Genomic DNA, 21,580 nt, shown 5'->3' on the forward strand with positions numbered 1-21,580 from the left:
GAGAGAACTTGCACAATCGATGGCTGATTAAATACTTTGCCCCACTGTATATATCTCTGAAAGAATCAATAAAGTACTATTTATATATATATATATATATATATATATATATATATATATATATACACAAACAATAGGATTGAAAGAATCAGAACTAGCTTTATAGTGTACAAGCCACAATTTAAAAGGTGAATTTGTGGGCGTGTACTTTGTTTTGGACTCATTAGTGAGGTTACTTCCAGTGAGCCCTTAGTGTAAAGAGCACATTAATTGATGGCCTGTTTAGCTGAATTGTTTTACTAAAGGCTTTGAACTCTTGACACTTCCTTACGGTCCATGTAGAAATAAATCTCTGTGCTTTAACAAACTACTGAATCTTTTAATTTATATATACACTTTCCCCCAATGTATCTGCGGGATGAATAGACTTGTAGATCTGTCATGTGGGATGGAGAAAGTCTTCTCTTGTCTTTCCCGGCCGGCTACAAAACACTGGCACATATGGGGTACGCAGCGGCCATTGGCCCCCCTCTTGTGATGAAATGGAAGGGGCTCTATTCATTCCGCTGCACCCTGGGCAGTACTTGTTTGTCTGCAGCATGGCTGAACTGCCTGACACATGAAATGAGTCTTAATTGGAAGGCTTTGACCCTCCCTGCAGTGAAGAGATACTGTAATGCATGCATTTCCCTCTTCAGGCATGCAGCACTGAGAGCTGTATGCATTTATATTCAGCAATTAAATCATGTTCCTTCTCCTGCAGAATTAAATTAGTTTCATCACAGATGCTGTGAACCAGGTGTTGGAATGAGTCAAGAGCGTAAACTGTAGGCAGCATTTTTATTAAACCAAAGGAAAAAGGTCTAAAAAGCTTCGTTTCTACCAAGCAGTATAGATTGACTCAGTTTAAACTACCAGTAGAGTGGAAATAGAAGTTGACTTTATATGATTAGTTTTGTTTCATACTATCCATTAAACCGCATCCAATTGTATTTACAATCCCCAAAGTATGTGAAAATACTGTGTAAACATCACAAAATGTCACACGTTCTGGAGTAACACTTCTGCATGCTGTCCATAATATCAAATCAGTCATACTTGAAATATGCAAAAATTAGACAAATGTGTTGTCTATCATTTACAATCCCTATATAAGACATTAACATGTTTTTTTTTTAATGCATTCTAAGTCGTAAATAAATAAATAAGACCGCTAACAATGTAGTCAAATGGGGGCTCTCTATTCCGCCCACAAAACCCTCTAAATAACCATCCTAAACCCACCAACAATACTCTATACATATCGGGACCTGAATATTAACCAAATATTATTGATTTTATTATAAGCGCTAATGCAGGCAAACACTTTTTTTTCTATCTGCTGCTTTACTGTAGGCTAGCCGTAATGTCCTGCTGCTCCTGCATCATCGCGTCACGGCTCGTCAAAGTATTTCTAGATTATTAACCATGCCTTTCATCTTAATGTCAGGAGGATTTAGCCATAAATCTAGAAGTTGTTGATCTGTGACATTCAGTTTCTACCCGGAGATGAAGACGAACACACACAACCGAAGACCGTGTCTGCAGGGAGACTTTTCCTTCTTAACCCTTCGTTTGCATAATGATTACTGCTTTATATAAACTGGAAGATATGGACATCCTGTCAGTCGATATCAAAGTAAGAGCAAGCATTGTACAGTAAGCTATTTAATTATTTTTGTAGTTTAAATTTCTTGTTTAGCACTTAGCAATAGTGCTACATGATGCTATTGTTTCACTTAAGCTGGATCTGTTTAGCGGACTTCTAATACTCTTAGAGCATTTTCCTTCTATTCAGGATCAACAATATAAGTTCATGGATCATAATTTTTCCCAAAGTCTCTCACAAAGTCTGCATGAATTGCATCGTTGGTGATGAAAGGATCTATGGTTCCCACCTAGACGTCACGCGATGACGTGAGCTGTTTACTCATTATTTCTCAAATTGGCTCAGGAATCTCTGAGAGATTGATACTATTATGATCATATCCATTTACTTGAAAATATTGGAAGTCTTTCGGTGTCATACAACAGATATACAGCTGTATGATAGTAGCTTCAATATAGAGGCAACTTGTTTTTCCACTCTACTGGTACTTTAAAGCATCTGACCTCTACCATCCTACCTGTCAGGATACTTTTGTTGATGTACCAGTCGGCGTACTATGGCACATTTTTTGGGGAATAAGCTAGACAAAACGAAACAACAAACCGGTCTTTCCTCGTCTCCCTGGTGAAGCCAAGTGCTATATATGCTTCATCATATACTGGTACGACAAAAAAAGCATGTTCCCCGAGCTCACACACCCTGGCCTAGGGGCCTGCACCACTATTTGAGAAGGACTTGTGTAAACTAATGCGTTGACTCTTGAATTGATGAAAATAAAAAAGGTGAATGTTTGTCAAAACATGAACCCGTACTTTGTTGCTTGTTATTAAACCCCAAAGGCCGACTTTATAAGTCAGATGGATTTAAAATATCTCACGCTGTGTAATACTAACTTTAACTTTAGGGTGATCAGTCAAATCACCTCATAACATTTAGAGGGCTAACAAGCACAACTATTGGGTTATTCATTTGATTAGAAATATTTTTTTATTTACTTTATGTTGCATTGAATAATTCTTTGAGTACAACTAAAAAAATCTAAAATTCAGGACCGCACGCAGTGCTTGTAACCTTGATTAGGCGGCCATAGTTTCTGCACAGCCACTGCAATATAGAGTACATGAGTGGCGGTGCGTAGCTTCTGTGATCTTTGTGGTGACGAACAGTTGAACAGTTTTTTTAATTTTAAATGTTCAATTAATGTTGTCCAAATACAAATATTTTGGTACCGGTACAAAAATATCAGAGGCGGTATATGCCAAAATTTGATTCATTAGTATCGCGGTACAACACTAATACCGGTATACCGTACAACCAATCAATACATTTACATATGTTAAGTGCAAATGTAATGTTGATGAAGTGTATTACAAAAAAATAATGGTTATATAATTGTTATTGCAAGCAGAATTTTTTATTTAAAATGCTCGTATTATGACTTTTTTAACATTTAAAACACTTTCGTGTAATGGTGTTTTTTTGGGGCCAAATTTTTGCATAGATTATGTTTTATAGACCATCTTCAAGCCGCTTTTTGACCCTATCTTTCAGATGCGCCGTTTTGTTGGTGGTCTTACGCTGCGTTCCATTTACCTGGGAAGTGGGAGCTGGAAATTATTTCACAGCTGAGTTATGAGCGTTCCAGTCATGTCGGAACTCAAGATAGCCACATCCATGAAAGATATTTTTGCGTCTGAATACAAACAACTTATGGGAACATAGGCACTCTTTTTGCAACTTTCAAACATGGTGGATGAAGAGAAAACAGAGATGCTATTGCTAGTGATGTACAGCGTACATACCACATAAAATATATGTAGTTTACACTACCGTGAGGTAGGGCTGGGCGATATGGCCTTTTATTAATATCTCAATATTTATAGGCCATGTCTTGATACACTATATATATCTCGATATATTAACACTTGATGCATATAATCACAACAGTATGATGATTCTGTCTTCATTAAAACATTCTTGTTCATACTGCATTAACATATTCTCATTTTAAACTTTCATGCATGCAGAGAGGGAAATCACAACTCAATCAATTTACCAAAACTGTATTTATTAAACAGTTATTAAGCAGTGGCACAAACATTCATGTCATTTCAAAACATAAGGTGCAGTAATGTCAGAGACATTTGAAAACAAGCTATTAGTGCACTTTTGTGCATGATGTCACTAAGATGACATATCAAAACAACACTAAATTAAAGTGCACTTTTTGTACAGAACGCCACTACAATAGTTAAAAACAAAAAAGTTCTCTTTTGTGCATGATGTCATACAAGATATTTCAATCCCTGTGAAAAATGAGCCGCATAATAGGAAATCAAATAGTGTATGTCCTTCGCTATGTAGTAGTTTACTGTGGACGTTATCTCCTTCTGTTGTAGACTATTTTTTCATACGGTGTTGATCTGGAAATTTTGTGTGTGTGGCACCGAATGAAGATGTTGACATTCCGAGTTTCAAGCTTTCTTCATTCTCTAGCGGGTGACTTTTCAAATTATGCAACACATTAGCAGTGGTGCTACTTTTTTGTAGTAACGCTTTTGCCGCATACTAGACATATTACGGTATTCTGTTCAACATCTTGCACTGGGATGAGGTGGCGACTTGTCCAGGGTGTACCCTGCCTTCCGCCCAATTGTAGCTAAGATAGGCACCAGGCCCCCCCGTGACCTCAAAAGGGAATAAGCATTAGAAAATGGTTGGATGGATGAATCTTCAACATCTTCCCGCGTGAAGCCAAACCAGCGCTAGACGATGGACCCCCTGCTGTTTTTCTTGGGAATTAATTCTTACTCCAATTGTTACCAGATTCGCACCTTCTTTCTCTCGTATTTGCCACTCGCACCGCACCGCTAGCATCACAGCTAACGTTAGCCATGTCTCTGCCTCTCTGCTCCGCGAGCGCGTATGACGTTGAGATGGAGAGACAAGAACGAGTGAGAAACGCCTGAACTGTAATGCCTGCAGCTAAAAGCAACTGCGTGAGAACGTGTACTCTAATATCACGATATAGTCTTTTTCTATATCGCACAGAGACAAACCCGCGATATATCGAGTATACCCGATATATCGCCCAGCCCTACTGTGAGGTTGCAATATATAAACCTACAACAATACATTGTATATGGCTAAATTAATGCAACAAAAACTAATTGGAAGTGCTAATTACGGATATAGAAGCGGGTATCATTGTTTGCATTCAGAGCAGCCATATTTGAAACAAACTTGTGGGGTGTGTGAATTGTCCGACTTTCCGAGTCGGAAATCCGACCTCGAGGAGCGTTCCAGTTGAAATTCAGACAAGGAACTCGGAAATTCCGACTTCCCAGTACAAGTGGAAAACACCATACGTTAAAGGCCTACTGAAACCCACTACTACCCACCCACTACTAGTCCGTCGCTATCAATATCCTCAAACATGAATCTTTTATCCTCGCTCAAATTAATGGGGAAATTGTCGTTTTCTTGGTCTGAATAGCTGTTTTTGTTGGAGGCTCCCATTAAAATCAATGCTAATATATGAGGAACCATTATCATGTGACGTCATCGTCTGCGACTTCCGGTAGAGGCAGGGCTTTTCTCCAGTTGCGAACATTATCGTGGATGTTCTCTACTAAATCTTTTCAGCAAAAATATGGCAATATCGCAAAATTATCAAGTATGACACATAGAATGGATCTGCTATCCCCGTTTAAATAAGAAAATCTCATTTCATTAGGCCTTTAAGTGCCTCCATTTTGACTGCATGTTCCCCCTGTCAGCCATTTTTCAGTTTTTAGCGCTTCCATATTGGGCCTACTGACATATGTTCGAACGCTACTTTTTGTTTTAGAAATGGCAAGAGCAGAGTATGCCCTACAACAAGACGATAAAGAAAAATAAGGAACTTCCAAGCGGCTCGTTTGGAGCAAGTAAGGGGGATGGTAAGATTGTCTTATGAATATCTCTGCCGTGCCTCTGTGGTTTGACTTCAAAGTTTTGTGATTTATCAGGGTCTTAAATACACAAAAATTGGGGCCAACAGGTAAAATAAGTTGGTTTAGCATAAGGGCTGGACGGTATACCGGTATTCTAGTTAATATCAATATATTTTAATACCGCCATACAGGTATCTTTTGATGTGTTTTTTTTATGGCCATTTGCTCTCCTCTGCCCCTGACTCTGCCCCACAAGGCATTCATTCCCTTTGGCTCAACCCTGCCCCTTGCATGTTTACGTAGGCTTCTCTGACACACAACTGCTTAACACAAACTTTTCAAAAGAATATGGTGGCTCGCCAACTCTGGTGTTGACTAAGGAACTTGGTGACTACAACTTTGGATAACAACTAATTAAAAATGGTTGACATACGCAAAGCTTTTTGGGTTAACTCCTACCATGTACGGAGACATTCGTTGACACAACATCACATTATATCAAAAGAGGCAAAATTGTTTCATTCATATCTCCGGCATGCCTCCATGGTTTGATTTCAAATTTTCAGGATTCAGAATTTGAATCCCAATTACACAAAAACAGCTGCAAACAGGTTACAGAAGTTTTTTCATTATGAGGTGGCGACTTATCCAGGGTGTACCCCACATACTGCCCGAATGCAGCTGAGATAGGCTCCAGCACCCCCCGCGGTCCCGAAAGGGACAAACGGTAGAAAATGGATGGATGGACCACTTTAAACCATTTTTTTCTTAAATATGCTTTCAGGCTAAGTTTCTTCCATCCAATCAATCATACAAACTGGATCAATAAATTACTAAATTACTAAAATAATTCATAGCTGCAGCTCGACTAATTTCTGTAAAATATGAGCAAAACTGGTTGATAAATGTCTGACTTTTTAATGAAAAGTATCTTTAGGGGGACATCTAGGACTTTGCAACAAATTGGTCATAAGTCATTGACCATTTGTCTGACTATAAACCTTTGAGAGTGTACCTGCATGGTAGCCACGCCTCCTAAGCAAACCATAGGGGGGTTCTTAAAAAACGTACATGAGTTTCTGCAGCTGGCGCAGGTTTTGCCATCCTTCCTAAACCCCTTTTGGTGAACAAGTTTGAGGTTATTTCTGTTAACATATTTTTTATTTACACTACCCTGATGGTGGCAGACATATTGGAGACTTAATATATAATTACTGAAGTGGGTTTCAGTAGGCCTACTGAAACCCACTACTCCCCACCACGCAGTCTGATAGTTTTTACATCAATGATGAAATATTAACATTGCAACACATGCCAATACGGCCTTTTTAGTTTACTAAATTACAATTTTAAATTTCCCGGGAGTTTCGTCTTGAAAACGTTGTGATGTGTACGCAAGATGTCACGGGTTTTTCGGAAGTATGAGCGCTACGCACACACACAGCTAAATGTCGTCTGCTTTAACGGAATAATTAAGCAGTATTTTGGAGATCTGTGTTGCTGAAACTTTTGCAATTTGTTCAATTGAAATTGGAGAAGTCAAAGTAGAAAGATGGAGTTGGAAAGCTTTAGCCACCCAAACACACGGTGATTCCTTGTTTAAAATTCCCGGACGTGAAAATTTACTATGGATCAGAGCGCGGTCAAGCGAACATGAATCCAGACCAAATGTCAACCAGCAGGTTTCGGTGAGAAAATTGTGGTTAAAAAGTCTCTTCTTACTGGAGAAAAGCTGAGCTTGGGCCGTCCATAGCTGCCGTCGACTTCCCTGAGACATTGGCGTCAACACACCCGTGGAGACACCCTTCCGACTATCAGGTAATATTAAACTCACTAAAACACTAGCAACACAATAGAAAGATAAGGGATTTCCCAGAATTATCCTAGTAAATGTGTTTAAAAACATCAGTATATGTCCCAATGCTATCGCATTTTTTTTTCTTTTAACTTGTTTATTTTTATTTTATTTATTTTTTCTAGTCCGTCGCTTTCAATATCCTCAAACACAAGTCTTTCATACTCGCTCAAATTAATTGGGAAATTGTTGTTTTCTCGGTCCGAATAGCACTTTTTGTTGGAGGCTTCCATTAAAAACAATGTGAATATGTGAGGAGCCCCCACACTTGCGACGTCATCGTCTGTGACTTCCGGTAGAGGCAGGGCATTTCTCTTAACACCGACAGTTGCGAACTTTATCGAGGATGTTCTGTACTAAATCCTTTCAGCAAAAATATGGCAATATCGCGAAATGATCAAGTATGACACATAGAATGGACCTGCTATCCCCGTTTAAATAAGACAATCTCATTTCAGTAGGCCTTTAAAGATTTTATTATATTCTACATTGCATCAAAAAAAAAAATCCATGGTTATAATGCTTGAACTCCCAAAAAAGTGCATCCATCCATTACCTACCGCTTGTCCCTCTCAGGGTGACTGGAGCTTACCCCAGCTGCATTTGGGCGGAAGGGGGGTTACACCTTGGACCGTTCCCCTTTAATCTCCTCATTGGGAGCCTTCTTTTGATTCACGAGAAACCGAGTGAACTGAAACCTTGATTATTGCAATACCTGCCTTCAGTCCTGACTGGTTCAGCCTTGCCCGCATGAAGCCCCATGTTGGCCATGTTGAGATGGCTCAGAGGTGGTTGCTCAGTTTGTATTTCAAACTGGCTTTGTACCGTCCCCCAAACCCTTCCCCCACTCGTTCTGCCCACCGGTATACTGTGGTGTGTGCGTGCGTGCACTGTCTCCATGACTGTGATATGTGTGTGCACTAAGGTCTTCTACATTTGTGCAATGATAGGCTGTTTTCCTGCACATGTCTGTTTTGAACATCTTTTCTACAGAATGGGATCACTGATATAGTTTACCAACGAATTGACTAACCAGACCATTAAAGTTGACTGTTTTTGTTATTTTCGTCTCTGACTTTTCTATTGGATGTTAACAGATGACCTTTCACAGTAGTAGGGTGTGTTTTGTTATTGCGCCACAGGACTTTGCCTCACCTCTGCCCTCTCGCTGGGCTCCCAATCCTCTGTTCTAGAGATTAGTGCCACAGCCCACTGCTCATTCCGTAACCTTCAACGTATGAAGTTTGTAGTGCTGTCTTTTAATGTTTAAATATATTGGAGTTTGAAAAAGGTTGCTATTCTGAGGTGCACTATTTTTGTTAACAGGAAATTGAGACAAACATTTTTTTTTAGATTTACGTGACATTGGCACCTCACCCTAAATTTTCCCTGGATGCGTAACAGCAGCGGAACTGTCCTGATATAGCGGCGGACTCTTTCCGTTTTTATTTAAGTCAATGTGTCAGTCTCCACCGCCTGCCCTGCGCTAAATATATGTAGTGGTTCTATATTTACCTGTCGCTGCAACACAGCGGTTATATTTTGCTAATATCTGTTTGTGTTGGACCGGAAGTCATGAACAAACAAATCAAATGATCCGGTTTATTTAGGGAAAGAAAATACTCCGTTTTCAAGGCAGTGTATTTTACACTTTGAAACATTGGATGGGGACAAACCTGAAGTCAATTTGTCAAAGGTTTTCAGACTTAATTTCACCTTGTTGACACAAATGGATGAGGACATGCTGATTCTAGAGGTCCAACATTTAAATAATCATTTAACAGATACCTGCTGATGCGGAAACAGGGAAGTGGTTAGTGGGAGTTCAATTAGGCTTAGGACGATATTCGATAGGACATTTCAATGAAAATTAAGTCGGTAAGTTTTTCAGCATCGATAAATCGCCATGTGCATGATTCAAGAGTATTCAAGCTCTTCATCAGTTTCAGGAGCTGCGCACGTTTGTGCTCTAGCGGAATGAAAAGAACGGGGTGAATCATCTTGTCCTTCATTTAGTGTCTTTGACTCTTTTGTTTCAAGCAGCATGCTTCGTTTTGAAATTTGTTTTTTTTCAATGTGTGTGTTTGGCGAGCAAGACAGTCTGCAACAGCAGTCACTCTTTTGCATCGGTTTCTGCGGCTATAGGCGTTTGAACTACAGATAAACAATAGTAATAATAACCGCTTTAAAACTCCTGACAGTTGGTCTTACGGCATTGAATTATAATGTTTGAAAAACAATCATTCATATATGCAGTTTAATAGGGACGGACTGGCACTAGCTTGCTTGCTAGCTCAAATGCTAACATGTCAACAACAAACTTTAACGTCTTCTTCAAACTAAACTTGTAGAAACACATTGCTGTCCAAACAACGGAGCCACAGTATTCAAATTAAACATAGAGGACGTGCTATTTTTGGACAAAATGAGCAATAAACTCGACAAGTTGAAACAGACAGACACGGACTCCGTTCAAAAGGAAGTGAAATAGTTTGACGTTACATAAACCGGAAGTGAAACAACTGATGCATTTAAAATGGAAAAACATAAATATACTAAATCACACAAATAAAAATATTGCTTTTATGAAGCCAGAACAATATTTGACATTTCCTTTGCCAAGAAAGTATATTGTGTGGCTATTTATTTTGGCTATTGATATTAGTTATTAAAAAATAAAACTTTGTTAAAAGATTTTAACGTGTGTTTAAGTAATCATTTTGGTCACAATAACTCGCCGTTTTGTATGTTTTGGTTGTGCACATTTGACAGTCCCCAAATCCCTTCTTAACAGAGACAGAACTTATTTTATTGAGTTTGGTTGTGCAAAATCTTAATTACAGATCGTAACTTGGTATTTAAAATTTACAGTACAAAGTACAAAGTTGAAATATTTGAAAATCACAAGTTCATTGCATTTGAAAGGGTATACTTCCATTATTATTATGTATTTTCATTACATTGGTGGTTAAATTGGTCTCAGAAAATGAATGGTAATAATATCGTTTATCGGCAATGGTTTGTTGGTCAATATATCGCAAAACAAAACGTGTTATCGGCCCAAGCCTATATTTGTTTCAGATTATGCGTGTGTACGACACTTGCCAGGGTTGTTGTTACTGTACTGTTGTTGCTTGCTACAAAAAAAGAATCAAGGTGGTCATTCTGCAAAGAAAAACTGTTGTCTTTTCCACGAGTCGAGTCAAGTCAGTGCCATTCTGTGGGTATTGATGGACGGCAAACCTCGAGACGTTCCGCGGTATTGCCGTTTAGCAGCCGTAAATGGCATGACCAAGTTTATTTGCATCAGTTCCTCTGGAAGTACTAAACAGTTGGTGGTTTGCTTTATTACAACTCTTATCACATGATTACGCCTGAGTTTGAGATCTCGGCGCTATATTAATGCAACAAAGGGGCAATTGAGATTGCCCGGATGGTGGATGGCCATTCTGCTGCCGTTACGTATCCCATGGAAATTTGGGGTCGGAGCCTGAACGTAAAAGGTATGTATTTTAAAAGGGAACTGCAATTCTTTTGGAATTTAACCTATCATTCACAATCATTATGATACACAAGAACAAGCATCCTTTTTTTAAGGATTTTAAATGATTAAAAAAAAAATACTTGAAAGATGCGGCTAATGGGAGTCACTGTTGTAGCCTTCAAAGACCTCTAAAAATAATTTCAAAACCCTCCATTTTATTTACACAGTGCAGGTCTGTATATAATGTACTAACGGACAAGTTCATAACACTATGTAATATGTACAATATTTACAGAATTTTAATCATTTTAATTTCCCCCCGCGCATTGATTTCTGTTTTCATAGCAGCGCACGTCTGATTTCTGGCAACGTGTGCGTTTCTACTTCCTGAATCGAACACAAGTGGGTTTTCTAATCATAGCAGACTTGATAATAGACAAAGAAGACGACTATATTTTGGACAAATGAGGATTTACAACCTTATACATTGGAAGTTAAATATGATGCTGCTAATAGCAGCGAGCACAAAGGAAGAGTGAGACGTTGGAGCAAATGGAAGAGGGGGATGAAAGCGATTTTGACGCTATGAATATGGAACTTTGAGCCAAGCTACTTAGACTAAAATCAACAGGAAATGCCGGACCAGACGAACAACTGAACATCAAATGAGTGACTTTAAAATCAATGGTGATACATGCTGCACGCCATGCCTGTTAGTACAACTACAGCTGTGTACAAACAAAACATGAAATGTGGGCTAAAACTTAACAGTTACTGTAATATGATTGTTCATGTTTTTCATCCATCCATCCATCCATCTTCTTCCGCTTATCCGAGGTCGGGTCGCGGGGGCAGCAGCCTAAGCAGGGAAGCCCAGACTTCCCTCTCCCCAGCCCCTTCGTCTAGCTCTTCCTGGGGGATCCCGAGGCGTTCCCAGGCCAGCCGGGAGACATAGTCTTCCCAACGTGTCCCGGGTCTTCCCCGTGGCCTCGTACCGGTTGGACTTGCCCTAAACACCTCCCTCGGGAGGCGTTCGGGTGGCATCCTGACCAGATGCCCGAACCACCTCATCTGGCTCCTCTCGATGTGGAGGAGCAGCGGCTTTACTTTGAGTTCCTCCCGGATGGCAGAGCTTCTCACCCTATCTCTAAGGGAGAGCCCCGCCACACGGCGGAGGAAACTCATTTCGGCCGCTTGTACCCGTGATCTTATCCTTTCGGTCATGACCCAAAGCTCATGACCATAGGTGAGGATGGGAACGTAGATCGACCGGTAAATTGAGAGCTTTGCCTTCCGCCTCAGCTCCTTCTTCACCACAACGGATCGGTACAACGTCCGCAATACTGAAGACGCCGCACCGATCCGCCTGTCGATCTCACGATCCACTCTCCCCCCACTCGTGAACAAGACTCCTAGGTACTTGAACTCCTCCTCATGTTTTTCAGTCAGTAAAAATTGGTGTCGTATCGCAGGGTTGTGCATTACAACCTCAAACGCGTTTTGTGTTGTTGTGGAAGCTAGCTTATCTCTTGCTGTAGTTGGCTTTTAGGGCTAATACCTTAGCATGCCGATATGTTACTACTAGGGGTGTAACGGTACGTGTATTTGTATTGAACCGTTTCGGTATGGGGGTTTCGGTTTGGTTCGGACTTGTACCGAACATCACAGACTTATAAGTAGCGCACCGCACGTTGAGTAAACAGTGCACATCGAGGCACCATTAATTCAATCAATCAATCAATGTTTACTTATATAGCCCTAAATCACTAGTGTCTCAAAGGGCTGCACAAACCACCACGACATCCTCGGTAGGCCCACATAAGGGCAAGGAAAACTCACACCCAGTGGGACGTCGGTGACAATGATGACTATGAGAACCTTAGAGAGGAGGAAAGCAATGGATGTCGAGCGGGTCTAACATGATACTGTGAAAGTTCAATCCACAATGGATACAACACAGTCGCGAGAGTCCAGTCCAAAGAGGATCCAAGACACAGCAGCGAGAGTCCCGTTCACAGCGGAGCCAGCAGGAAACCATCCCAAGCGTAGGCGGACCAGCAGCGCAGAGATGTCCCCAGCCGATACACAGGCGAGCAGTACATGGCCACCGGATCGGACCGGACCCCCTCCACACGGGAGAGTGGGACATAGAAGAAAAAGAAAAGAAACGGCAGATCAACTGGTCTAAAAAGGGAGTCTATTTAAAGGCTAGAGTATACAAATGAGTTTTAAGGTGAGACTTAAATGCTTCTACTGAGGTGGCATCGCGAACTGTTACCGGGAGGGCATTCCAGAGTACTGGAGCCCGAACGGAAAACGCTCTATAGCCCGCAGACTTTTTTTGGGCTTTGGGAATCACTAATAAGCCGGAGTCCTTTGAACGCAGATTTCTTGCCGGGACATACGGTACAATACAATCGGCAAGATAAGATGGAGCTAGACCGTGTAGTATTTTATACGTAAGTAGTAAAACCTTAAAGTCACATCTTAAGTGCACAGGAAGCTAGTGCAGGTGAGCCAGTACAGGTGTAATGTGATCAAACTTTCTTGTTCTTGTCAAAAGTCTAGCAGCCGCATTTTGTACCAACTGTAATCTTTTAATGCTAGACATGGGGAGACCCGAAAATAATACGTTACAGTAGTCGAGGCGAGACGTAACAAACGCATGGATAATGATCTCAGCGTCTTTAGTGGACAGAATGGAGCGAATTTTAGCGATGTTACGGAGATGAAAGAAGGCCGTTTTAGTAACGCTTTTAATGTGTGCCTCAAAGGAGAGAGTTGGGTCGAAGATAATACCCAGATTCTTTACCGTGTCGCCTTGTTTAATTGTTTGGTTGTCAAATGTTAGAGTTGTATTATTAAATAGAGTTCGGTGTATAGCAGGACCGATAATCAGCATTTCCGTTTTTTTGGCGTTGAGTTGCAAAAAGTTAGCGGACATCCATTGTTTAATTTCATTAAGACACGCCTCCAGCTGACTACAATCCGGCGTGTTGGTCAGCTTTAGGGGCATGTAGAGTTGGGTGTCATCAGCATAACAGTGAAAGCTGATACCGTATTTGCGTATGATGTCACCTAGCGGCAGCATGTAGATGCTGAAGAGTGCAGGGCCAAGGACCGAACCCTGGGGAACTCCACACGTTACCTTAACGTAGTCCGAGGTCACATTGTTATGGGAGACACACTGCATCCTATCAGTAAGATAAGAGTTAAACCAAGACAGGGCTGAGTCTGACATACCAATTCGTGTTTTGATACGTTCTAATAAAATATTATGATCGACGGTATCGAAAGCAGCGCTAAGATCGAGGAGCAGCAACATAGATGACGCATCAGAATCCATCGGTAGCAATAGATCATTAGTCATTTTTGCGAGGGCTGTCTCCGTGGAGTGATTTGCCCTGAAACCGGATTGAAAGGTTTCACATAGATTGTTAGACGCTAAGTGTTCATTTAACTGCTCCGCAACAATTTTTTCAAGGATTTTTGAAATAAAGGGAAGGTGAGACACCGGTCGGTAATTTACCATGAGGTCAGGATCGAGGTTAGGTCTTTTAAGAAGAGGATGAATAACCGCTTTTTTGAATGCTAGGGGAACACTGCCCGAGGAGAGTGATAAGTTTATAATATTTAGCACTGATGGACCTAATAATTCAAAGAGCTCCTTGATCAGTTTCCCAGGAAGAGGGTCAAGTAAACATGTTGTCTGTTTTATTCCATTTACACGTTGTAACAATTCCTCTAATGTTATTTCCTCAAAACGAGAGAAACTATTTTGGAGGGCAGTATCCGCCGTATATACAATCGTGTCAGTGTTAATAGAACCCCGTTGTAGCTGGGACGCATTGTCTTTAATCTCCTTTCTAATGACTTCAATTTTCTTACTAAAGAATTGCATAAAGTCATCAGCTGAGTGGGTGGAGCTACTGGAAGGAGTCCCTTGTTGGGTTAGCGATGCTACCGTACTAAACAAAAATTTAGGATCGTTTTTATTACGGTGGATGAGATTTGATTTACGTGGACCCCGACTTAAACAAGTTGAAAAACTTGTTCGGGTGTTAGTGGTCGATTGTACGGAATATGTACTGTACTGTACTGTGCAATCTACTAATACAAGTTTCAATCAATCAAAAAAACAACAACACACGGCATGCTAGCATCGACTGGGCTATGGTAGACTGACCACACCTCCTCTTTTCACCGGATATGTCCTCTTTGCGGAGCTGTCCAGGGGGAGTTTCTTAAATGCCTCGAATGTCCGGCATTTTAAGTTAGTTTTGCTTGTATTTTCAATGTACGTTCAGGGTTAAGAAGGGGTTAAAAACAAAAACAAAAGTAGTGCACTCAGCGTTAACACTCGTGAGGGAGGGGCAGAGCGTAAGAGCGAGAGAGTTATGATAAACGCGCATGCGTCGCCAGGCTCTGCTTTTTATCCATTGATTAATCAGATTTTATTTTTTATTATCTATAGCAGAGATAGGCGCCAGCGCCCCCCGCGACCCCGAAAGGGAATAAGCGGTAGAAAATGGATGGATATAGCAGGGGTGTCGAAAGTGTGCCCCGGAGGCCATTTACGGCCCACAGCTAATGTTTTAAAGGCCCTGGCACATTCTATAAATACTATTAAAATAAACAAAAGTGAAATAAAAAAACTTAAAGGCTAAATGTAATTTAGAAAAAGTTGCAACGTTGAGTAATAAAACAAAGCTGTTTTTTTTCTTTCAAACTGTCATTGCTCAAAACATAATATTGAATCAAAATCAATGTTGTCATGAATTAGTGCCCTATCTAAGTTTCCGATTACTTCACATCAATAATTCCATTAAGAATAATATTTTTGGTGGAAGATTTAGCAAATTTGTTAAATAAATAATCAAAAAAATTTATATTTAGTTTTTTTCTTTCTGCACCAAAAATGAACCGAACCGTGACCTCTTAACCGAGGTACATACCGAACCGAAATGTTATTGTACCGTTACACCCCTAGTTACTACGATAGAAAAAGAGTACCTCAGTGTTCGCTCTTAAGATAAAAATGTCGCTACAGCTTGGTTGTTATACGGGTTACGAAAGGTTAATTAAGTATTGTTGGCGGTTTTTGAATGCATTTTAAAGTGATTTAGCGGTTGAACTGATTGCTACCATTAGCTACATTGCTAGCCACCGAGATCGAGCTGATTTTTATGTTAGAAAGCGAAAAAAAAAAAAACTGTTGTCTTCTTGTCTCTCATAATGATTGTGAACAATAGGAAACATTCCAAAAAAGTGCAGTTTCCTTTTAAGTGTTCAGTATGGGCATGTAAGTAGTCTACCACTCAAAAAATGTAATCCATTGAATCAGGAATGAACACTTAACTCGGGTTGTTCCAATCAGGGTTTTATGTTGTTACATATCATCTATAAGAGATTAGCCACATATTAGCCTCGTGTATTTATAGCAAGTTCTAATGTATGATTGTACGATTGCAAAAAGGAACCATAACATTACCATAGTTTGCTGGACCTGCAACTATCGATCTTTGACAAATGTTTTTGAATAATCGACTAGTTCAAAAAAAGATATATCTTTAGCTTAGTAAGAAATTGACTTGAAAGCAGGCCGGCGCCCAACTTTGCTGCTTCCGTAATGTTTATACGTGCATATTTTTTGTAATTCAATTATTGTAATTGAATCATTTTAAAACCCATTAAAGATTACAAAATTTCCTCTAAAGGCTGCTGACCAATACAGTAACATATTGCTTCATTTACAGTTTTGGAAACTGTACTAGTAATGATCCAAATTTGGCTATCGGTCCAATACCATGCACTGTAGTTATGGTGAAGCATTGGCCATACAAATAATAATACCAATAATTTGCACCATAAAATATTCAAGATCACTCAGTGATTCTTTTTTCTACACACATTTTAATTACCATTAACCATTATAATCAGAAAAAAAAACAGGACAGCTGTGTAATAATAACGCAGTAACTTGTTACTTATTTTATTTTATTATTTGCAATTTTATGAGCAAAATAAAGTCAATAATACACAGTAACTAGGGCTGGGTAAAATAATCGGTATGATCGATTAATAATCTACTCCTACATCTTTAAAATTTTGCAATATCGATAACCCGATTATGGATCAGCCTTGCGCGTGAAACTGCAGTAACAGTGTCTCACTGAATAATGCTTATGTTAGCTGCCAACAATAAGTCGTACGTACAAAACAAAAGAAAGTAAGTTGCTCACCCAATTCTCCGGGGAACATGAAGAAACCATCGCAACTATTGTCGGTAAAGAATTATGCTCACACTCACCGGTTTCAGGTGTCTCAATTGAGTTCTCAATTTGAACCACACTACGTTATGATCATGCTCTGTCTACATCTCAATGAAACGGTTATTTTTATTGATTACATTTGTCTTGGAAGATCACCGTTTAAAAAAGGACTGCAGCCGTACTAGGGAGATACTTTTATTTACATGTTCATCTCTTTGCATGCAGCACTGTTAAGTGCGCCAGAAAAAAAAGCGCTGACTCCGCTAACAAAATGGGAGTCCCAGAAGAATAGCTTACATATTTACCATTATTATTTTGTACTTGAAGAAACTATAACTTAATGGAATTTGGCATGATGGAATGTTGCAATACAAGTACACATTTTCTTTAATTTAACTTTACTAATCCAGAAAGTTATTTATGTTAAAGTGGTAAAAAAAAACTCTTCATTTGTATTTTGTAACCAATTTGAGACTATTTCAATATTTAAGTGTAGATCGAGTTGAGATTACTGTAAATTCAGGTCTATACGCCACTGGGTTTTTCCCCTGAGCTTTGAACCCTGCGTTTTATAAAACTGTGCAGATAATTTATGGATTTTTCTTTGCTTACAGCCACAATGCAAAAAATAAAATAAAAACAGACAAGCAAATACACTCAATAGATGTGTTATTGTTTGTGCTATGCCACCATCTTTTGGACGAGTTTGCACACTGCAGGTACCGCAGTGCTGCATTGCCCTTCTGTCTAGGCTAGATATTTTAACAGTAAATACAATTGGTGTTCGTTTTTCTAGCCGTACATAGCATTACTACTCGTATGGATTCTTCATTAATCACTCCAAGCAACGTTTCTACGTTTTACAGTGCGACAAAAAACATTTTTACATACTAAATAAACCATCCCATGTGATGTCTGTAGGAGTGTTTTCATGCACATTTGTACGTGCGATCGTAATGTCATGAAGCTAGTGTCATTAGTTATTAAGCTACAATATTACAACCGTCTTTGTTAGTATTATTAACTTACAGTTGTGTTTATTTTGTATTGTTTATTTTTTAAATTCACGTCACCATGCACATATTGTTCCATCTTGACTTCCTAAAGTGTAATGCGCACATACTTTGTGTTGTTTCAAACTCATTTAGTGGCTAGTTTAACAATTAGCATACCTTTTTGTCTGCCCCTGCTTGTTCTTCATGTTAAGCCTCTTTCTCCTGTCTTCCATCGATAACAATACTTGTAAGTAATTTAATTTATTTCCTGCCATAGGTATGATTAACCTAGGAAAGTGGCTTCGCACTTTGTATGGACATAGACTACACAGCCGAGTCGGTCAGCCAGGCACTAACATTGAATAAAGTATCCAGTGGAGAAAATCTTTTTTTGTGATGGATATTGAAAGATGTTAATCAGCACTGGCCGATCCTATGCTTTCCTTGACTGAAATCTGCTGATACTGATCATGGCTGATCGAAAGGCGCATCGTCCTTAAAACAGTCAGAAAATGCTCTGTTCATTTTGTTACGTGACCATATTACAGAAATAAAACCAGTGCCATAACCGGTTTTAGGAGCCAAATTGCATTACTTTAATTCACTTTTTGGGAGCACGCCTGTCAAGTCTCTGCAAACACCTCTGTCTGCCCGAGACTAGATGCCTGAATGAAGTCAAGGTTGAGGCTAAGCAGCAGGGTGCTCTAGAGTTTTCAGAGCGAGGCTGCCCCTCTATCATTAAGTCACAGCCTGTTTTTGAAAAGGTCAAAACTGCAGGCTAGGTAAGGTGATCCTGTGCCTGCAGCTTGAAGGGCAACATCTACCCTGGTCTTCAGTCAAATCCCCCCCCCCTAGAGCTGGCTTCACTTGGTATGTGGGGCTGTGTTTGGTCAGAGCATGTCTTGTTTCTTAAGGGTCAATAATTCTTTTAGGCCCTCCTACCCTGCTATCTCTGCATCTCTCAGCTTCCCTGCCAGGACTAATCATTCCTTTTAGCGGACTGTGTAAAAATTGCAGGAACTAGCTCTGTGCAAACCCATCACCAACTACACATACTCATGGAAGGTTATCAATATTTGTGCATTTACTCACTCGATGCCATTATGTAATGCTTGATCTATCCTGTTTATGCTACATTTGGGATTCAAAATATAGGTTCACAGATGAAGCAGTAATGATGGTGCCGGTCTATTGGCAACACCACCCCCCCAGACCCTGTGGTATTCAGCCGGTCATCTTGAGCATCACCAAAGGAAAAGGAGCTAGACCTACACGTGTCTCACCCTTGCTGCATATAGATCACCCGTAATCCATTAGCAGCTCCGTGGAATCCAGCCGGCAGAGCACAGCACAACACCAGAGGGGCCAGGGAGAGCGGGTAGCCATGTGGGCGATGGGGGGAGGAGAGGGAGAACCAGGGATGAGAAAATAAGGGGGATGGGGAACGGCTCTTTTCCCCCCTCCTGGGACTGCCTTCTATATGCTGGTTCAAGCTCGCTTTTATGTCAGTTTGGTGGGAAAGCCTCTTGAATTCCCCCACTGTAAAGCCTGCAGAGGTGTGTGCGTATGTTAAGCAAGAGACTTAAGTGATATATGGCTTCCTGGTTGGCACCACCATAGAGGTCTTTTTTTCTTTCCCCCATTATCGCCTATAGGGTTGACTGCTGCACAACCAGGTAGCACATTGGGAGATTAACTGCAGATCTATGTCATGTGTTCTAGAGCGGGTTGTTACAATACATGTAGGGAGGAGAGTGTGAACTCTTTCTAAGTTACATCTCCATGCCTGAGGGAGATCGGTGAAGGTTGGGGTTGGCTCAATGAGAGAGCAGGCGAGATATGGGGGAGGGGTTGAAGACCCTGAGTGTCAAAGCGAGAAGGCAAGCCCAGGCCTGGACCTGCCGTATAATGACTCCAGCTGATTTGTATCAGCCAGCCTCAGTCTTCTAGCATAGCCCACATTAGCTGAAGCGACTAAACACTTCCAATTTGAAATTTTTGCTAGAGTGGGTGTTAGCTATTTAGGAAGCTTGTGATCATTTTGTGAGTGAGTGAGTGAGTGAGTGAGTGAGTGAGTGTGTGAGTGTGTGAGTGTGAGTGTGTGTGTGTGTGTTACATGTGAGGCAATATAATATGAAGACTTATGGCATTGCTATCGTAGATTATTTGTAAAAACAGCTGTGTTTACGATCACATCAAATCAGTAACAAAATGGGCTATGTCACACATTCACTGTGACATAGCACACAGTTTTAATAAATAAATAAAAAACTGAAGTTAGTGTAATGCTTTCGATATCCAATTTATGTAATTTCAATACACATATTTAATATCCATATAAGTACACATATTTCAGAACAAACTGTGTGTGTGTGTGTGTGTGTGTGTGTGTGTGTGTGTATATATATATATATATATATATATATATATATATATATATTAGGGGTGTAACGGTACACAAAAATTTCGGTTCGGTATGTACCTCGGTTTAGAGGTCACGGTTCGGTTCATTTTCGGTACAGTAAGAAAACAACGAAATATAAATTTTGGGGTTATTTACTTACCAAATTTGCAAAATCTTCCACCAAAAATATTTTTCCAAGTGGAATATTTGACGTGAAGTAATGGGAACTTTAGAAAGGTCAATAATTCATAATAACATTGATTTTGACTCAATATTATGTTTTGAGCAATGACAGTTTGAAATAAAAAACAGCTTTATTTTATTAGTCAACATTGCAACTTTTTCTAAATTACATTTAACTTTTAAGCTTTTTTATTTTACTTTTGTTATGTTTTTGTTTATTTTAATAGTATTTTTAGAATGTGCCGTGGGCTTTTAAAACATTAGCTCTGGGCCACGAATGGCCTCCGAGGCTCACTTTTGACACCCCTGCTATGGATAATAAAAAATAAAATCTGATAAATCTATGGATAAGAAGCCCGGTGACGCATGCGCATTTATCATAACGCTCTCGCTCGCTCTGTCTCCGCCCCTCCCTCACGAATGCTGCTGCGTGCACAATTTGTTTTGTTTTTAACCCCTTCATAACCCCGAACGTACATTGAAAATACACGCAACCCTAACTTAAAATGCCGGACATTTGAGGCATTTAAGAAACCCCACCCGGACAGCCCCGCAAAAGAGGACATAGCCATTGAAAACAGGAGGTATGGTCAGTCTATCGTAGCCCGGTCGCTGCTAGCATGCCGTGGGTTGTGCCTCGGTGTGTATTGTTTACACAACGTGTGGTACGCTACTTAATATGTCCGTGTGGAAACTCGTTCGGTACAACTCCGAACCGATACCCCCTTACCGAAACAGTTCAATACGAATACAAGTACCGTTACACCCATAATATATACAGTATGTGTATGTGTGTGTTTGTAT

At 40.1% G+C, this 21,580-nt stretch overlaps 1 protein-coding gene across 2 annotated transcripts in view; it reads left to right on the forward strand.

The window, feature by feature from the left end:
- Positions 1 to 21,580, forward strand: part of hic2 (hypermethylated in cancer 2) — a 60,312-nt gene that overhangs the window by 12,615 nt on the left and 26,117 nt on the right. The window contains exon 2 of one of the 2 annotated variants that reach the window (XM_061898243.1): positions 5,499 to 5,589. The exons of the other annotated variant lie outside the window; for it this stretch is intronic. The gene's annotated coding sequence lies outside the window, so the exon portion shown is untranslated. The remainder of the gene's footprint in view (positions 1 to 5,498; positions 5,590 to 21,580) is intronic. 2 annotated transcript variants of the gene reach the window in all.

This window comes from Nerophis ophidion, linkage group LG01, assembly GCF_033978795.1.
Source record: "Nerophis ophidion isolate RoL-2023_Sa linkage group LG01, RoL_Noph_v1.0, whole genome shotgun sequence".
NCBI lineage: Eukaryota > Metazoa > Chordata > Actinopteri > Syngnathiformes > Syngnathidae > Nerophis > Nerophis ophidion.